Genomic DNA, 14,938 nt, shown 5'->3' on the forward strand with positions numbered 1-14,938 from the left:
AGCATGCGGCTGAAGACTTTTGTGGTCAGAACTACTTGGATCCAATCTGAGTTCTACCTCTAGCTTGTGATCTCGGACAAATTACTTCACCATCCTAAGACTCCGTTTCCTCATCTATAAGAAGCAAAACAATCTTTTGCCCCCAAGGCTTTTGGGAACATTTAATCTGGAACTGAATGTCAAGTTCCCGCCTTGTGTCCCACACAGAGAAAGCACCTGACAGACATTAGACAGCATTCTTTGAGCCGGTGGACGGTGCTCTGAAAGGAGAAAGGGGAGGAAATCACACAAAAAAGCGAGCAAGGTCTGTAGCTTCTCAAAGTTGCTGATGATCAGGGACAAAGTCTGGCCCTGGAAAGTTCCTAGAAACAGCACCCCAGAGGTGCTGCCAGGTCCTGAACTTGACAGATCGCCATGTGTGCCCAGAGCACATCAAGGGAAGTGAGGGATGCCAGTGGTCAGCGTGAAGCCTGGAAACAAGATGTCTTCAGAGAACAGCAGAAGGCAGACCTCTGGGTGTCTGAACATCGATAACGGAAACATCCCTGAGTACGAAGAACCGAGTGGAAAAGAAAAGCTGGAGATGCCAAGGAAAACGACTGCTCAGGTCACAGTTTGTGGCGAGGGCAGCCAAGTAATACTCAGTCTTGCCAGGGCTGGTGGAGGGAGGGCAGTGGGGATGGGGCGTGGGGGGTAGAAACTAGGTAAAATGTTATCCTAATTCTAGGCAGCAACAAATGTGAATTGAGCAGCTGGCTCTATGCCAGCATAGAGCCAGCTGCTACCTGGGCAGTGACAAAGAGAAAGAACCAGAAATGATTACCCTGCAACAGAGTTTAGAAAGATGAGCTTCAGTGACAAGACGCGTGACCACTGAAACTCAGAACTAATGCAATGATTTCCATTAAATACGAAGGACCAACAATCCAAAATGATTGAACAACTGAAGCATCTTCAAAGGCGTCTGGGGGGCTTGGTTCGGGGAAGCATCCGACTCTTGATTTCGGCTCAGGCCACGATCTCAGGGTTGTGAGATCGAGCCCCGAGTCAGGCTCCACGCCCAGCAAGGAGTCTGCTTGGGATTCTCTCTCTCCCTCCACCTCTGCCCCCAGCTCCCCACTTGTGTGTGCCTGCACACACGCTCTCTCTATAAAATAGTAAGTTAAAGCTTTAAAAAAAAAATGGAAGTCTCTTCCTATGGAGATCTACAAACAGAACCAGTATCGGATGTTAGCTAGAGGAATGTGTCCTAATATCTGCAGATTTGCTTCAAGAATCGCCGGTCATTAGTTGTGTCCCCGATCCTTGCTAGCATGTACCTCAAGTGTCCCTCAGTTTAGCTGGTGCTCCTGAGGGGACGTATTCACCCTTATTTCAGTAAAAGTCAATCTCATCTAATAAGCCGCAGGCCCGGAGTTGCTCCCTTTGCATCCACTGGGAGAATGTGGAGAATGTGGTCACTTGCTCCTTAAAGCCTTACTAACTGGTCTGCACTTGACCACCCCTGCTGTTACCTCCTCCAGCTCCCAGCTTCCCCGCCTCCCTGCACATCTACGGTCATCCCGACCTCACTGCGGCATCAGGAGTCCTAACAGATACAAATATTTAACACTCTCAAGGGACAGAGTGTGATTTTGCTCAAAATGCACCAAGAATAGAGATAAGCAATTGCTTATCACACTAGATAAGCCAAGAAATCCACTCCCCTTTGAGAAAAACAGCCTCTGGTACTTAAGCTGATCTTCTCCACCTAAGATTATATTTAAAATCGAGTACAAAGAGAAGTTACACTTTCCCCGGATTCTGCACTGGTTTTCAACTATTGCTCAAGTTCTAGTGCATGATAAGAGACCGGGCCACGCCTCAGCGTGGACTTGGAAATCAGATAAGGAAGAGGTCAGTTGGAGGAAAGAAGGAGACAAGAGGATAACAATTTGTTCTGCAACATAAAATTGGACTTTTTAATAGGCGGGGCCAACCCTAAACTTTTTTCTGATTTAAACAAGATGCTTAACATTACATCTTACAGCTGGCGATGAAAGGCAAGGGACAAAACCGACCCAGGAAGCTCATGGCGTGTGTGCAGCCAACCCTGGGTCTGGAGGATTCTGCTTGCTCCAGGACATGAAAGGGAGCCTCCCTGTCTCTTCCTTGATCCCTTTTCTTGACAGCACCCCCCCCCCAAGGGTGGAGAAGACATAGATGTAAACAGCGGGCTAGAGGATTGTGCCTTTATGGAAGAGTGGGCTCAGCGACCAAATGGACTACCTTACGGTCTTGTACCCAAGATCGCTCAGGTTCCATTTGAGGCACTGGCATGGCTGCTACTGTTCGGTCTTCAAGAGCTTCCTCTGAGAAGAACAAGGAGGGACCAGGATTGCTGCCCAGAGCCTGACTGACTTCATGGCGTCGTTATACGTAGAGGCATCCAGAGCCCGGGAGACTGGGACAGCAAACAAGACCAGTCCAGCGCAGAGAAGTCTCCTCATAAACCCCGCCAAAGCCAGTGGGCTCACTGGTGCCTCCACAGTGGAGGAGACCTCAACTCTAATAGGATTTTCCGGGAGGCCTGAAGTTCCTTTCCCCAAGCACAGGGCTTGCAACTATCAGGCTTACGGATATTTTCCCTAAGATCTCAAAACCAAGTCCACTTCCATTTCTTTTGTCTGTTGGTTCTGCTGCCTTTGAAGTTAACCGCTGTCATTTTAACCTCCTGCAAGAGCACATCAGTGGACGAAACGTTAGACACCCAGAGTAAGGCTGATTTTGGAAACGCAGATCTATTTTGAGAGAAACTGGTTAAAATCCACCTCTACCCACTTACTCCTGCTGAATTGCTTCTGATCTGTTTCTCCAAACCAAATTCATTTATGACAGCCTTGAAGTTGCATCTCCAAATTCCCAGATATCACATATCAGAGGGCAAACTCTGTGATCCTGTCAGACTAAAACTTCTATTTAAAAAGGGCTAAAAATCGTTTCGGGCTCAAGTTGGTGGGACTCCCAGTACCGGCAGAAACAATCAAAGCGTGTAACTGTTGCCTGTCCTCTCCAATCAGCGATGCAGTTGTCCAACGCAAATTTGATCGGACTCCTTTAAACTCGAGCCCATTTGTACATTAGTTATTCCAAATAACAACAGAGCAAATAAACAACTCCCCTTTGGGTGCCAATGCATCAGAGAGCCACAGGCTTCAAAAGGTTTGCTGCCCCTGCAGGTTACCCACATGCAGGGCTCTGGGTCCAGCCCCTCAGCCCCAGAGCAGTCTGGAAGGCCCCTAGCCTCCTGGGAGCTGCTACAGGGTTAGATGGGTCCTGGGCAGGAGCAGGCAGCTGTGGCTTCCCTGGGGAGACTCTATCCCCCTCCCCACCCCTAATGTATCTGGAAGGGTCCTCGGGGTCAGAATGGAAGACACTGTTTACTCAGCCTGACCTTTAACTGGCACACACGAAACACACGAAGTTCCACGGAATTAAGTGTTCTCGTCTAAACAGTACATCCTTTGCTGGGACAAAGACTTCTTTTGTTTGTTTGCTTCAAGGCATTATGTTTGTTTGCTTTCATTTTGCTACTTCCAACCTTATTAGGAGAGTCTGTAATAGTAATGGACTAGGCTTTTTTTTTTTTTTTTAAAGTCTGAAACATTGTATATCAAAATCTTTTTTTTTATTTTTAATTTTTTATTTTTTATAAACATATATTTTTATCCCCAGGGGTACAGGTCTGTGAATCGCCAGATTTACACACTTCACAGCCCTCACCAAAGCACATACCCTCCCCAACTGGACTAGGCTTTTTTTAATGACTCAGATTCCCCCATGTCAAGCTAAGTACACTGAATTTCCATCTTAATTGGCCTATTTCATAAAAACAAATGCACAGGAATGTGTGTAAAGCTATTAAAAGTAGAGCATGCATTAATTGTAATGTTGATTTGTAAAAGACAGGCAATTACTCATTCAACTATTTCTTACAGTTCCATCAGCAGATCCAAAAGCTGTGGATGTGCATCAGAGTGTTAATAGCAGCATCTATTTGGAGCAAGACTCGAAGGGAGGTTTTCTTCTTTATAGTTTTTAAAAATTTGAGCATCTTAAGCCATGAAGATATATTTTTCTAGAATGAGGAAAAAATAATTTTTTTTCAGGTATGTATTTCTCTTTTTCTAATAACAAAGATAATAATGAAAAACTTCATCTTTTTCCCCATGATTAAAGTGAAGCCACCTTTTCACAAGTCTGACATGCATGGTGCTCTGAGATTCTGAATACCGCCAAAGACACTGAACTTAATAGTTAAACGGATGCTGTAAATTTAAAGTGTGCATAGGAAGACAGGCTCTTTTTCCAAAATTTAAGTACCTAAATCTATTACAATAATCTAATCAACTACCTGTTTTCCTTCCTAGAGCAGTTGAGTTTTCCTCAGTTACATGCCTTGGACCATACCTACAGAAACACTGCAATATATTGCACAAGAAGGTAATATTTTTTCTTTCTTTCTTCTTCTTCTTTTTTTTGGGGGGGGGGTTAGAAAATATCTTTTGAACAACAACACTGACCCTTGCCTAAAATTCTCCAAAGCTACTTTGAAGCCACTTTGGGCTTACCATGGGCGCCCCACAGGACCTGCTGGCACGTGCCCACTAAAACCCCTCCAGTGTTCTTAGGATCCAACAGGAAGACCACGATTTGTCAAAACCTCAGGGATAACCCTTGGCTATTATGGGCAAGACTCCCAGGGGGAGGTTTAGAAAAAGCTGAATTATTAGCAAAGAAGTAAGGCCAGGATGAAAACACTGTTCTAAAATTGTGTGTGGTCTCCCCTTGTTTGAGCTTGAGTGAAGATTTTGTTACCCAAGAACGGTACTGGGATATGTTCCTTATTGCCGAAACCTAGCTCTGAGGCAAGAATCTCCAGAGGCCCAGGGTCTTCCCAGAAGTCACCAAGATGGAGGACACCTGCTCGACTTCTGTTACAGTACAGAAGGGACAATCAAAGAGAATCATAGTCAAAACCTTAAGAAGAGAATATTCCAGCACAAAGAAAACAAACGATATGATATCCTTTTCATATGAAGAAGGAAGTTTCCTAAACACTTCTCACTCACTCGCTTTTATGACAAATTAAGGCATGAATCCCTTCTCCCTTCTCCAGGGAAAACACTGGAAGGAGACACTGGTACACGCGGGGCAGGGGGCCTCTTACTCTAAGGGTCTTCAGTTGAGCCAAGCAGGAAATCAGACGGTGATTGCAAATTTCTTTTATGAAAAACCAAACACTGTAAGTATTTGGACATGAAGTATGGGTATGCGCTGTTTTTGCGCCCAACAAGAAGGGTTATTGCCCAGGACCCTCAATGTTTGTATTAAGCTATGAAAGGTCATGCCTGGAGAGTTCTGGTCCTCCTCCCATTCTCTCAAGTTCATGGATCCCAATCCTGGTGGCTGGCTGCTCAAAGTCAGGTCCCCAGGCCAGCAGCCGGGCTATCACCGTGGGAGAGGGCTGCCGGGCGCCTGCTAAACCACAGCCTGCGTTGCCCGGAGACCTCCAGGGGACGGAAACTCCGTGAAAGCGTAAGGAGCACCTGCTACGGAGTAAGCGCGGTGTCGCTCTTCAGTTGCAAAGACCTAAATTTAGCGAGCGTAACTGACTGAACAATTTGGCATGTCCTCCTGACAACTCTCAGGAAGAACTATAAGACAATATTTAGTAAAAGAATGCAAAACCATTTTCATTTAGCCTTTTTTTAGGATTGTCTTCTCGCTTCCTCCCCATCCCCCAGCTCTGACTCAGATTTTCATATTTTCACACCCTTCACACATCTCTCCTCCTGCGCACTTCGTCCGGTCAAGCCGACCTTCGGGCACCTTCAGCGATCTCTAGGCGTCCTCGGAAAATGACAGTGACAAGCAGCAGAATCGGGGAAGGAGAAGTGGTTCCGCAGATTTTATTACGAGCCGCTCACATGCAGCCTAAGACTTTACAGTTTATAAACATCAGACTGTCACGATGTACCTTCATCACTGAAGGCAAAAGCAAGGGACGCCATCCCCAGCCTCCCTGCCATCTGACAGCCAAGATCCCCTGAGGCTTTGGGAGGGTCAGTGACACATGCCCCGTCCCTAGCAAATGTCAGGCAGAGCTGCAGGGAAACCATCAGGTTTCTGCAGCTTCATGGGGACTCCCACCCGGAGCTGATGCTTCCTTGGTGGCGGCCGAAATCACGGAGAATGTGGTTACGGGCATCCCCAGCGCCAGCAGTGGGATGGCTGCACTGGACTGGGGGGCCCTGAATGCCCAGTGATCTCCTGGCGGCCACAAAGAAGGCCAAGGTCAGCAGCCCGATTTAGACCTCAGGCCTTAAGCACGACCACAGGTTGCATGTTCCTTTTCAGGGGAAGGGAATCGGGGAGCGGTCTTTACAGAGAATGATCTCAGAGTGCGAGGCACAGCAGAAGGGTCTCACCCAGGTCTCACCTGTGTGCCTGTCTGAGACCCCACCTGGGCCTGAGAAATAAAAGTGATGGGGAGCGTGGGGTCACCGGGCAGGGTCACTGCGCCCCCGGAATTAGCGCCTTTATCGCCTTCATCCAACACTCCCTACCAATCAGACTCTGGTTTCAGTCCTTCATGTGCATTTTCTAGATTAATAGTCATGTCAATACTATAAGGGAGGTATTCATGTTCTCAGTAAAATGAGAGGTCAGGCCATTGAAGAAAAACCATGATACCTGCTGACGGTCACAGAGCTAGCAATAAGTAGAACTGTGGTTTCTACCTTGGTTTCCTTGACCTTGGAGCTCAAATATGGGCCTGTTAGGGCTAATATGCCTACTCTGTCCCCTCTACCCAGGTGGCCTGTCACATATCTGCGTTCCTTGATTCCACCTCTCAAGTCAGAATCTGTAGGGCTGGGCCCCTGGCACTGGGAAGCTAAGACATGATTCTAGTTATTCCCATAAACAGGAGACAGGGAACCGCTAGCCCAGGTTATTTGGCCTCTTATTATATATACCTTGGAGTTTAGGCTTGATATAAGATGCAACTGGGGCATAAAAATTAATTAGCCAAAGATGAAACGGCATTATGTTATAGAGAAGAAAATATCCAAACTAGGAATTTTAAAACTTTTATTTTTATTTGTTTAAAGATTAATTTATTTGTCTGAGAGAGAGAGAGAGAGAGAGAGCGAGCACAAGCAGGGGGAGCAGCGGGCAGAGGGAGAGGGAGAAGCAGGCTCCCCGCTGAGCATGGAGCATGTCTTGGGGCTCGGTCCCAGGACTCTGGGACCATGACCTGAGCCGAAGGCAGATGCTTAACTGTGCCAACCAGGCACCCCCAAAGATTTGTTTTAATACTTTCATGGCACTTACTGGGGTCATCTTAACCTCTCTAAGCTTAGCTGTATCAGTGTAAAGAAAAAAAAATCCTGCTCTAAGTGGAATTGTTATAAAAATATTAAAAATAAATGTAAAAAGTTCTGAAAAGCAAATGTTCTATAGCCACATTGGAGTTATGATGAAAAGAAGGCTTTAAGTGAGCAGTCTTGTAGCTTTGAATTATACGGTCCCTTAAAGAAGAAGGAAGTCAGATTTCTTTCTCCATTATGGAGGCAACCATGAGTCAGAGACCTTGCAAGTTCTGAGCATGAAGTGGACAAGGAGGAGTATGATTAGAAGATGGGCCAGGGACCTGACAGGCTTAGATGACCTGTGAAATGACAGAGGTGAAGAAATGAGAGATGGATAGGCTTCCTTATAGAGGTTCGAGGCTGAGAATGGGGGTGCTCAGATTTAAATCGGAAATTGGCACCAGGTGATGTTTAGAGGAATTACGTATGAAGGACGGATCACCAAGCTCTTTGGAGCATGAGAGGCAGAGAGAATGGTATTCAGAGTCATTTATGTTTTTCACTCATTTGCCAGACATTATTGGTCATTTTCAGAGGTCTGGAGCTTGATAGTCTAGGGTTCTTGAGATGAATGAGACAGAGCCCCTGCCTTTCTGGATGCACAGTGTGGGTGGGATGGAGCTCCTGAGAATGGTGAGTAACTATGACAGGGGAAAGATGAGCTTTTCCAGAGTCAACCCTGCTGGGAAAAGCAAGAGTTAAAGTCACTTGGATGGGCTGATGGAGAGGGGGAGGAGAAAAGAGCAGGGCAGAATCAGAGCGCCACCTAGAGGACAGATTTGCCTGGGGGACCCCCCCCCCCACTCTGGTGCCTTCAACCTCCTACTCACTCAGTTCCATCCAAATTCCACAGCTGACATGGAGGATTTGCTTTCTCTTCCTCCGTGCATAGCTGTCCCCTGAAGGACAGTCAAAATCTCATGTCTGGTATATCTTTTCCTGAAGAATCCATCTATGGTGATGTGCCAAGTCTTTAATATTATATTTATTCTAAGTAACCCAGAGTGAATTCTAAGATGTCACTTTCAGTCATTTCCTGTCTGCCCCACGACATGGCCAATGTGAAATGAAAACACAAAGGAACCCCGAGTCAACTTCTCTTCCAGAATAAATGGCAATAAAATAACCAAAAGACAGTGATAATTTTGAAATAAATATTCTCCATTTAACCTTTTTGAGTTAAACTTCCTTTTTTCTCATAAAAAAATTTTTTAATCACTTTTTTGCTGGAACTGCTTAGGGCAAAAACTTTGTCTGTACATATCTTGCTGTAACTCGTGTTGTAGTTATTTTAATGTACTCACACATACACTGAGTAGCCCATAAGCTATTTGAAGGCCTATTTATTTTTGTATTCCCTATCACACTACCTGACAAGTAATGGGACAGTCATGATGTGTAGAAGTCTGTTGGGATTAAGAATAAAATAACAAGAAGTCCTCTGCTTTAGTCTCCTTCCCCAACTAGGATTGTCCCATTTAGTATTCATTTAAAAACAACAAAAAAAAATTTTTTTTTTAAGTGTGACACCAAAACGCAACCGAGAATGGAGAAATTTGAGAGCTCTCTCATGAAGACTGGAGTAGAAACCCAAAGAGTCATGATCAATACTGAAGCATTTGGAGAGAGAGAGAGAGGCAGGAGGGGGAGATCTGAGTATTCAGAAATGAATGTCCACATGTGGAGGTTGAGGAGAAAAGAAGAAAAAAAATGCTGAGGAGTGGCCAAGGAAGCTGGAAAAAATTAATAGGTCAGGGAGGTTGCAGTAAAAGATAATCAGATAATCATAAGAAAGCAGTGTTGGCAAACGATGCTGTTGCATGTTAAGGGAAAGGAAGAAATGTAAAAAGTCATTTGTTTGATGAAATGACCTGTGACTTTTCAAGTGTTTTTTTCCAGAGATGGGGGGGGCAGGGCCATAAATGGATTTTCATGGTATGGCATCTCTTTTAAATGCATTTGTAATCAAGGATTTCACAAGTTAGCACCATTTCCATATACAAACGGAACTGTGAGACTGTAAGCCTTAGAGAAAAGAAACTTTTATTTCTTGAGTATATCACACCGCCTAGCTCAGTATTAGGCATCTAGCATACATATAATAAAAACTGCTTATTATGGTTGAACTGACTCACCAGAGGAACAAGAAATCTTCTACTGCGGAGGCGGGATGGGGAGGATGGAGGTGAGTAATCCCGGCTCCACTAAAGTTTAGGAACTAAGAGGAGAATGAAGTCAACACCATTCTCAGTGACGGGAGCATAAACTGATCCTGGCCAGGGTCTTAGTCACAAGGGAAACAATCCAGAAAACAGGTTTGAGTGAACCAGGCCAGAAAAATGTAAAAATCATAGCTAGAAAGGTCCAGCTTTCCAAGTATCCCAGGATATGGACGACCCTTCCGGATACATAGGTACATGAAGGCGTATTTGCCACCCCAGATACGGGGAAGAAATTGGGCAAGACATCGTGGGACTTGTTAAATGGGAAATGATGGCACTGGATGAATAGAAGGGAGCAAGAGAATGAGAGCAGAGGAGGGGAATGGGGAAGTGCTAAAGCTGGAAGAAGTGAAAACAAAAGGTTAGGAATACAGCATGCTATTTGCCTTTTCAGTGACATTTTGGTTGTCGAACGGTTCTTAGAATTAAGAGCACGGGGTCAGTGTCAGTTACCATGACTCAACGTCTTTCAAGATTCATATACTTTTTTTTTTTCAACTAAGGATGATGTTTAGGAATCTAAGAATTCTGCTTTTAGGAAACACATTATGATGGGTTTTTTCTTTTCTTTTCTTTCTTTTTTTGGAAATGCCACTTTACCTAAACCTACTGTGAAGAAATGGCTAACAAACAAATCCCAGTAGAAGAAATTAAAATTTTATTTCTCAAACTGTCTCAAGCACCAACTGTTGACTGTATTCTTTGCCTGAGCTTAAGAAATAGGGATTTGTGGTGAATGTGATCTACATAATCGAATCCACAATGTTACCATAAACACAACACCCTCCGATAATGTCATGGTATAACTACTCTTTTAAACCACAGACATTTTAACCTCTTTTTTTTTTTTTTAACCAAATACTAAAACAGAGCGGAACAAAAGGCTTGTTATATTTGACAACCTAGAAAGATCGTGAGACCTGGAGAACTCTGCCACATACAAGACTGGCATGAAGTGTGTGGAAAAATGGCTCGATGGATGGAAACTTACATTGGCCATAAATATCAGGGATGAAGAACAACTTTCCAAAGTCAGGCTGTGGCCCAAATCCCACTCCGGCCAGTTGGCTCTGGATGGAAAAAAGTCAGCCCAGCTCATAAAGAGAAGATCCATATCTGAATATTATTTTACCCCAGAGCAAAGGCATGGCCTTGTGCCAAGAGGAGACAGAAGTTCTGATTATTCATGAGAACGGCAGCCTTCACCGGCAGCCTTCACCGTTGGAAGAAGCCCCATTCAGCATCCAGCCAATGGAAAGGCACCGTAGGGAAGCCCGGACTCCCCCCTGAGCCCCCAAATAAGCCATACCTTAAACTAGACTCAATGCCCTCCGGTGTAGACCACACTTGCTCTCGGGTCGCCCTGGGTCCTCTCAGTTCAAACATTACCTTCCGTAGGGAGTCAAGGACCGCTCCCCATATACCGACGCCACCATATTAAAAGTAGGAGTGGAGAACTTGAATGTATATTCTGAATTCTGATTTCTGGTCTTCGCGATCTGCCATTAGCTAACCACACACACCATTTTGAGTAAGCCAACTTAACTCAGTCTCCTGGGAAAATTTTGAAGAGTGATAATTTAAAAAAAAAAAAAACCCACATATGAGAAAGAGAATCAGAATCCACATGAGAGGTCATTTAAATGAGAAAGCGAGAGTATCTTCAAAGGGGGGGAAAAAGCATCTAACCTAAAATATTTCATTTCTAAGATGGATCTTATTGATAAAAGTGATTAAACTATTTGGGGACCTTATTTCTCTCGGGTTATTTCTAATGATCAAGTTCTGTGAAAATTCAACAAGGCCACTGGCTTTTTTTTACTAGAGTAAAAGAAAAAAAGTGCACTGAAGCTCTCAATAAATTGGCAAATTTATTACTCCAAATATCTTGGAAAGAGGTCTAGGAAAGCACAGAACTATGTATTATTATATAATATATATTATATTCTGTATACTGTTAAATTAACCTCATTCTCTATAATACCTCATTTAAACATCAGGTGATTCAAGTTATATATTAACAGGATGATAATTGGGGATTAACACAACTCTGGCTTGGAAAATACAATGCGAGGGGCGCCTGCCTGGCTCAGCTGGTTCAAGGACCCCACTTGGTTTCAGCTAAGGTCCTGATCTCAGGATCCTGGAAATGAACCCGGCATGGGGCTCTATGGTCCCTGCGGAGTCTGTTTAAGACACTCCCTCTGCCCCTTGCGTGCACTTGCTCTCTCTCAAATAAATAAATAAATAAATCTTTAAAAAAGAAGTAAGAGAGAGAAAAAAATACAATGCAGTTGCATCCACACGTGGCCAGCAGAGCGAGCGCCTACTGTGGTCCTGAATGGCTTCAGGTGGGCCCGCCTCACAGATCTCACCTGTGGGAAGAAAACTGTCCCCAAGGGTGTCTGGGAACAGAAGGGGGTCGGGGGAGATCACCTTCCGAAGATGTAAAGCACAATTAGAGAACTCCCAGCACAAAAGTTTCTTAAAGCACAGGGTAATGGAAGGAGGTGGTTTTTTTGTTTTTGTTTTTTTGTTTTGTTTTTAAATAAAATAAGAAAAAATCGCATCCTATAGTTTCAGTGAGAGCAAGTCTCACCACTCTGAAGGCACACACCGCCCCAAGGAGGACGAGAGCTAATACCCGCTCTAATTTCCTTTGCATCTAACTGGACTGTGCGTGCTTTTTTTTTTTTTCCTGTGCGTGCTTTTTAATCATTTGGTCTTTCAAGTGCATCATTTACTTAAAAGGGCATATAATGAAGATGGAAAATGCATGCTTTATTTTGTGCTCGGAGACACGTCTTTTGTTTCACTATCAATACCTTGAAATATCTCCACGGAACAATTAGTCCCCAGCGATCGCCGGGCTGAATGGGCTCTACCGTTTCATCAAACTTCACATTTGCCCGGGACCGCATGGGTGGTTCAGTGGTAGAATTCTCGCCTGCCACATTTGCCCGGGACCATGAAACTGCTTCCTGACGTTCTTAGTCCCAGAGCCCTGCTTGGTGACTAACACCTCAGTCCTCTCCCAGGCCCGTGGCTCCCACACAGGCGCACGCAGGCACACACCGTTCGCAAGCTGCTACAGCAACAAGCCCACCAAGAGGAAAGATGCTAAAAGGAAACTTCGAGGTCCCGCCCATTGTTCACGCTCCCTCAGCAGCCACCTCTCCCCCTCCCCCCATGCCACTCCTATTTTTTTTTTTTCTTCAGTGTATCCCCAAACTTACAAAGCAGCTGTTAACAGAGAAAAAGAGTTAACAGCCAAGTGTGTATCAGCGAGAGGTGTGTGTTCTGTGTGTTTTTGTTAAGGAGAAAGAGGTATGTGTGTGTGTTCAGGAGAGGAAGTTTTAGGTTTCGTATGGGAACCAAGGAAGGAGGTGGGTATATTCCTTGCTTTAAAAACGTTCATTTCTTAGAAACATCAACTCAGAAACGACGAATCGGGCAACTTCGTAATGAACACACCCCACCTTTCTGTGCGGGAGCCTCAGAGTTCAAGGGCCTGTGTCCGGGGCGGTGGTTCAAGTCCGCATTCAAACGAGATGGGTTTCAGGTGTGTCTTTCGAAACTTTGGATGTGACCCTTTCCGGAGCCCCTCCCGGGCTGGCGGGCAGGACGAAGAGTGTCCCCGCTCGGTGAGGGCTTCTCGACGTCCCCCGGCCCCGGGAGGCGCAACCCCGCCGCCCCCGCCCCCGGGCACCGCACCCACAAAAGCCAGCGGACGGGCGGCCGCCCGCAAGCCCAGGTGCAGGCGGAGGCGCGGAGAAAGGACGCGAAGCCGAGCCCCGCTTGCCGGGGCGCCTCCCTGTCTCTGGCTTCCCCCCAGACGCGGACACACCTCCTACGGCAGGTCCTCCGGAGCGCGCAGCCCCGGCGTGGACCCCGCGGGCCGCTGGCACGCGGCGCGGAGGCGCGCAGGGCATGGCCCCCGCTGCTCTGCCCGGCTCACCTACCGGCACCCCGACTCCCGCACCCGACTCTCCCCCCCCGCCTACGCACCCGCCCTTGCCTCAGCTGGCCCCCGCCGCGAGTCCGTTTCGGGGGCAGCCCGCTCCCACTCGCAGCGCCATCCTCGGCTGCCCCCGGGCGGGTGGGCGAGGGTCAGGGAAAGTGGCCCCGGGGCGGCGGCGGAGCGGCGCGCCGCTTCCCACTTACTTGGAGTTGCAGACGCCGCGCGCGCTCCGGCTGCCTTTGTTGAACGCGGCGAGGCTGTGCGCTCGGTCGGGTGCCGGTGGCCGCTGCCCGCGCGCGCCTGCTGCGCCCTCCGTCCGCGACCGCGCCTCCCCGGGCTCCCGCTCCCCTGTCCCCGCTTCGGCTGGGGCTCCGCGCGGCGGCTCGGTCGGCGGGCTGTGGGACGGGCGGGCGGGGAGCCTGCTCCAGCCTGGGCCTGCGCTGCGCCCTGCCGGGGAGGGAACGGAAGGGAAATGGAGAAGGGGAGGGATGAGCGGAGCGGGCAGGGCGAGGACGCGGGCTGGGCGAGGGAGGGAGCGCGCCTTTCCCTCGCGAGCTGATTGGGAAGCTCATTAAAGGCTGGAGTCTCCAGGGCCGCTCTCCCCGCAGGAGCCAGCACGCGGGTTTGAACCCAGAGGCCGGGAGAGGAGACACTGTGTTTTGTTTGGAGCAGGGACCCGCACAACCTTTCTTTTCCTAACTTGGTGCGGACCTGTGCTTTAGGTGGGTGCGCGCCCGCCTTCACGGGAGGGTCCTTAAATGGAGAGCGGATGGCCTTTTAGGATACAGGGATGGCCTCAGACATTTGTTTTGTTTAAATGAGATTCGGGATGAAAGAGCCCAGACTTCAAAAGCAGCTTCTCCTTCCTCCCCACGCGCGAACACCCTCGCCCGCGCCCGGCTCCAGTGCCTCCAGCTGTCAGCCCCGTCCCACCTGCGCGTCACAAATGTGCGAAGTCCTTCCTCGCGCTTGTCACCAAGAGTGACAGATGTCTGAAGGTTCCCAATTAAATGCCACTTTCCTTTAGGGGGCTCTTTCCTTTTTTGGCTTCCTTGGTGCCTTGAGTGACCTATTTAGTGACAGGCCTTTGACACCCAAGGGTTTAGAGGCTTCATGAATGGAGCTCCGACTCTGGTCTCCGTGAAACTCGGAGGCTGGGCTGCGTGGCTTTCCGGGTTTTCATTATGCTGAGTTGAGAAACCAGGCTAAGGTAATAGGGCGGGGGTTGTTTGGGCAGCATGTAGATGTTTATGATACCGATGAGATAAAAGTATTGCATGTCATAATCGTGACATGTAAAACCAATGTCCCCAAACATTTCAAAAAGTAAACTTTGCGGA

At 47.2% G+C, this 14,938-nt stretch overlaps 1 protein-coding gene across 2 annotated transcripts in view; it reads right to left on the bottom strand.

Annotated features, from left to right (window-relative positions):
* The window catches only part of PTN (pleiotrophin), a 102,135-nt gene extending 88,101 nt beyond the window's left edge, over positions 1 to 14,034 (bottom strand). The window contains exon 1 of one of the 2 annotated variants that reach the window (XM_044246654.1): positions 13,802 to 14,034. The gene's annotated coding sequence lies outside the window, so the exon portion shown is untranslated. The remainder of the gene's footprint in view (positions 1 to 13,801) is intronic. The other variant, XM_044246651.1, reaches the window with a different exon arrangement.
* Between the last annotated feature and the right edge of the window lie 904 nt (positions 14,035 to 14,938).

The sequence above is a fragment of the Neovison vison genome, chromosome 4, assembly GCF_020171115.1.
Source record: "Neovison vison isolate M4711 chromosome 4, ASM_NN_V1, whole genome shotgun sequence".
Classification (NCBI taxonomy): domain Eukaryota; kingdom Metazoa; phylum Chordata; class Mammalia; order Carnivora; family Mustelidae; genus Neogale; species Neogale vison.